Below are 6,025 nucleotides of genomic sequence, written 5' to 3'. Positions count from 1 at the left end.
CCTGCAGGTCTGCGGGTGCCAAACGTCATTTTCTTTATTACGACCATTCATTATGTCGTTGTTACCAGTCGATAGCATGGTGCAATTTATCACATTATACCTTAATATAAATCTGGTTTAAGGTAGTTAGTACAGCAGTAGTTCCTATTATACAAAACTACAGTACTACAATGATTTACCCATTACATATATTAGTGATAACCTCACTTAAGCATTAATGTACAAACTATATTTTATTAAATGATAGTTACACTTGGGAAATTACACACTTTTACAATAAACGAGTATACAAAACAGTTAAGCCTTGGTAGAAGGTTACTTTAATAGAAAATATAGGTTTTTCTGAGAGATTCAAACTTTTACAAACACGTTCAAACACTTACTTACATTTTTACAAACTTATATATTGAGACAGGTTCAAACGTTTATGACAACAAACATTGACACTAAAATACTTATGAACTCACCAGCTTAATGCTGATAAACTCTTTCAAAATAACTTGTATTCTCAGGTCATCAGAAGACAGGTACCGATGCCAACTTTTGAGAAGATGGAGTGCATTCAAGACTCATCTCATATTATTTTGTGTTACATTATTTTGGTGTCTATATCTGTACAGAACACGCTTGTATTAAAATTATATATTTAATGCAATGGATGATGTTGTTTGCTTATTTACATTTACTGTGTTGTGATACTATACATGACGTCCTCCGCCCCAGAACGTTTCCGCCGTTCTTGGTTTTGGGGTGTGACAGAATACAAGTTATTTGAAAGAGTTGATCAGCTATTAAGCTGGTGAGTTCATAAGATTTTAGTGATGTGAGTAAGCTGTAAAAATGTGGTTGAAAATGTATATGTAAAGTACTGTAAGCTGTAAGGTGTTGTTTTGTAAAATTTGCCTGTTCCTTTATAAAATCATATATTTCCTACTTAAAATGGGATTTGAGTAAAATGACACTACAAGCCTTTCATTGCGTAATAAGTGGGTACAAGTTATATATACTTGGAGTAAACAAACAATCGATTATGCGCATCTGCCCTGAACCTACAACCTGACGGGGTACAGTAAGTAAGGCGGATAACACATATTCTATTGGTTGTTAGATCGTTGTCATATATAACCTTGGTGTATTCACTTGTTACTCATGGAGTTATTTTTAATGGTTCCTTTATATCTAATGGAGAATTCCTTTTAAGAAAACCTATATTTCTTATAATAAAATATTGACTATGGTGATTACTTTTATAATAGCTTTGTTTATATTGCTATATATAATTTTATATTGGGTAGATAGTAGATTGGGTGACCTCGGTGTAAGCCCACATCCAACGGGAACAAGACGTACAGAGAAGAACTCACATCCTACTAGCTGTCGGATACTACTCTTATATATAAACATGGTGTATAAATTAAGGTATTATAGAGCTAACTCACTTAAAGTCTTTAAAATTGTACTGGCTTAATAAAATGGATTAAGCCCTTAATTGGGAAATCTCTAGTTTTGTATATCATAAGTACTGACTATGAAACGAAAGTTTTGTACTAGAAAAACTGTGCATTGACCCTGTGTCCTATGACCTGATCCATACCTGATACCCTTATGATGACTTAATGTATACTAAGCATAAATATATATAGATTCGGGTAGAAAATAGATTGGGTGACCTTGGTGTAAACCTGCATCCAATGGGAACAGGACGTACAGCGAAGAACACACATCCTATTAGCTGTCGGAATCTACTTAGCATATATGTATCCTATAGTGTATACATTAAGGAATCAAAAGATTAGCATTATGGTCCTAACTTTTAAGAGTAGCCTTCTACTAAGACTCTATTGTTTGAAAGCAATCTTCTACCAAGACTCTACTGTTATGAAAGCAATCGTCTACCAAGACTCTACTCTTGTGAAAGCAGTCTTCTACCAAGACTCTACTGTTCCTTTCTCAACTAAAAAGTACATTCTCCCTAGTTTATAACCTATCTCGAATAGATAATAGATTAACCTTCAAGTGTTACCGACAATTTATGAAGGTAATGGGAGAGATAAGTACCCTGATGTCGTTTATAATGACATACGGAGGTACTATCAACCTAAAAACATATGTGAGTTTTATTACGGTCATAATGTGAAAGCTAGAACCCCTACTAACCCGCTCTCATGTATGGAGATTAAGGGAACCATACGCGACCCGAACAAATCCATGCAAGCCGTGTATTTCACATTAAAGTTAGATCCTGTCTGCGTGTTATCTTGCTATAGCAAATTTACTTGTTTGTAATGTTCTGTTCTGGTATTGTTTGATTCTCTTCACTGTTTGTTCTGTTATGTTCTGTTCTGTTCTGTTCTGTCTCTTTGTGTGCTTCATTATACTAGAAGTAATGAATAGTATTCTCCTAAACTATACCTATAATAGTTTACTAATGCTCTAACTGGACTGTTACTGAAAAGACTCATTTATCTACAAAGTTATGCTTATACTTTAAAAATGGAGTTTTGTATAACTATAAAGTAACGTAACCTTTAAAAGATTTTTGAAGTGTTTTAACAACTTAAAATAACATAAGTAACATTTTGGAAGATGTTTATAACAAGCATTTACACAATTATCATTGTGTTCAACTTGTATTCCCCCCTTAAAACAATTAAAATAGTTAAAAGATTCATTACGGGGTATGAACTCACTTGATGTGGGTGATTCAAACGGGTATGCGCGTACGGATGAGAAGTTCCACGAATAAAGTTCTGAGACACAATAAGTCCTAAATGACATATAAGGACACATATTGACATGAATATAATGTTTATAACAACTATATGAAAGGAAACACCTTCCGGGACTAGGAAACACCTTGACCAAGTGTTGGAATCACATGTGGTTCAACATAGGAAGGTATAAAGGCACTCACATGAGTTTACTACCATGAGTTCATGGCCCAAGGGAGTTTACGGCTGTAAACTCGTGGTTACTCATGGGTTAGTGCTAGTTTGAAGTCTAGGTGGTTATTTAGGGACATTAGCTCTACCCTAGGATGAGAAATACCACTTCTTTTGGCACTTTTGGGGTGTTCACGGCCCAAATGAGTTTACTACCGTAAACTCATGGCCAAACATACTTATGAGGGTCCTAAAGGTCATAAAGAAGCATTCTAAATTCATGCCTAAGCCCTTGGAAGTGTTTGAGGAATCAACACACCTCTATCTTGAGTTTATGGCCCATGGACCATTAGGTAATGTGTTTGCGGCCATAAACACTTATGGGTGATGATATTTTGATTGTTTTGGGTCCAAGACACATCATGGTAAAGGGCTATTCTTGTCTCTTGGCTTATGGAAGGCATTTAGGGCATTTTGGCACCCTAAAATTGAGTTCACGGACCAAGAACTTCCTTGGCAGTGAACTCACTTCTTGCCTTGTTTCTTAATGTTTTGGGGGTCTAAAACAAGTAATGGTAGTCTCTAGGTTTAGTCCCAAGGATTGGAGGGACATTGGGCACACTTTGGCCCTTATAAAGTGTTGGAATAGTGTCTAAGGCTGCAACTATATTAGGCTAGTATTTGACCCGATTGTGCATGGTCCTTTTGGGTTGCCTTCAGCATAGCAACTTGATTGGATGATTTATTAAGAGAGAATAAATATTATTAATATATTATGAGAATAATATAAGGAATAATAATATTGTTATTTGATTAATATAAGTCATAAATTAATTAGTATTAATTTGGTGACTTAAAGAGATTAATTAAATAAGAGGGTATAAACTGTCAATTGTTTGATAGTTACACTTTAGACTGTAAATCCTTAAGAGATAGGGATTGGACGGATTCTAGAGCTTTGGATAGCTCAAAATCGTCCAAGGCTTATCTATGGTAAGGATTTGGATTGCTTTAAGGAAAGGATTATCCAACTAGGGTTTAAGGTGAAACCCTTAAGGAGTCTACAAGTATAAATAGACCCCATGGCATAGGGATATCGGCACCTCTTAAGAAGAAAGAAACCCTGGCCGAATCTTCCCTCTCCTCTCTCTCTCAAATCATCTTCTTTGCTTCTTGGTGTTTGTAAGCCATTAGAGGAATGACAATTGTGACTCTAGAGCTCCAAGACAACAAGATCAAACAAGAGTTTCAAAGGTATACTTCGAGATCTGATTTTGTATTGCTTTATCCCTAATTAGTTGTTAGAAGTCTTGTATTCAAAGCATGTTTAATTAGAAAGCCTAGATCCAAGCATTAGGGTTTTGCATGCGCACATAGGAAAGTTCTTATGGTTAAAACCCATCAGTGGTATCAGAGCCTAGATTGGTTTCTATTAAATTGTTGCTTGTTTGTTTGAAACTTGTGTGCAAAATTCGATTTTTTTGTTTCTGAGTCATGGACTCGGCGAGTTCCATAGTGGACTCGGCGAGTCCCTTGGTGCACTCGGCGAGTCCGAGCGTCAGGAAAGGCCAGATTCGGGATTTTTTGATGATTATCTTATGGAAACTTACCTTAATCATATTAGATCAACCCAAATCCGATTTTTTGATATACATGACTATAATCTTGATCTAGTTAAAGATATTTATCAACTAATAAAATATTTAATTTCCTTATGTGATAATTAATTAATTATTTTGATTAAATTGGTAATTATCTTGCAAGAAATCTTGAATAAATCAAATATAGATAATTAGGAAATTAATTGTTAATTAAAATTATTTGTTATTTGATCCTCCATATTTTAAATGTTTAAAACTTGTCCTCAAGTTTTGAAATTTATGTTTTGTGATTAAAAGTTTAATTTAGACAATTTAAATTTCAAACCCTAGATTTTTAAAAGTTTAAAATACAACGCTATACTAATATAATATTACAAGATTAATATATATATATATATATATATATATATATATATATATATGTATATATATATATATATATATATATATATATATATATATATATATATGTATGTATAACTAAAATGCTAGTCTTACCGTTAGTAGGCCTCATTCACGAAGCCGATCTATAAGGTGGGTATAAGGTTGCGGCCTATAAAATGGTGCTTAATGGGTGTACACTCACACCCACCGCTTACTTGATCGGTGGAGGGTCGTTAGCCGAACGGGTAGGATAGGGCAACCTCATCCTCTCATTAAAAGTATAATATGAAATACAAAGTAACCATACATTTTTTTTAAAATTTCCCAATCTTAGTTACTTTAGGAAAAGTGAATTGATGCAATCCCATCAAATTACACTTTGCACCCTTGCTAAGAAGTTAGTGGAGCGTGTGTGGTTTACCGGCACACTAATTGGTTCTAAGAAAAGGTGGCAAAGGGTGATTCATTGTTTATCATAGTTCGATGGAGCGTGTGTGGTTTACCGGCACATCGAATAGGTGATCGTTACAATGAAGGCACCATGTGAATTTGCATGGTAATTAACACCCGCTTTGTGATCCTCAGTATCCCAGTCACAAACAAGAGGGGCATATCGAGATTTAAACATGCCATTGAATAGTTTCAATGAATCTCATCCGAACCTAGGAATTCTCAATACATTTAGGACTTAAAGTTATGTTTTTATGGTGGAGAATTAGTGAATCGTCATTCACTTACCTTCAAATTGTTTGCATCTTAGATTACGGCATCCCTTTTCTAATATGTAACTATTGTTATTGGATCCTAGCCCTAATTTTTCTTATTGGGTGATAATTAGGGATTCATAATCTAATCTATCTTTGTCCTTTCTATTTGTAGATGTTGAACACAAACAACGCTACTGCTAGTTCTTTCACATTGATGAGCCTTTGTCAAAAGGTCACTTTCGATGGGACAAACTTTAGCGAATGGATAAGAAACATTCGCACCATTGCTCGCTATGAGGATAAGGAGTATGTCCTCGATGAGAAGCTTGAGAAAATCAACCCTGAAATCGCTACTCTGGCTGAAATGACCGCTTTTGAAACTCACAAGCGAGATGCAACGAAGGTACATTGCATCATGATAGCCACCATGAACTCCGAATTCCAAAAGTCC

This window comes from Lactuca serriola, chromosome 1, assembly GCF_051521515.1.
Source record: "Lactuca serriola cultivar US96UC23 chromosome 1, Lser_US96UC23_V15, whole genome shotgun sequence".
Classification (NCBI taxonomy): domain Eukaryota; kingdom Viridiplantae; phylum Streptophyta; class Magnoliopsida; order Asterales; family Asteraceae; genus Lactuca; species Lactuca serriola.
The sequence above is the reverse complement of the archived record's forward strand: the minus strand, read 5'-3'. Positions refer to the sequence as shown.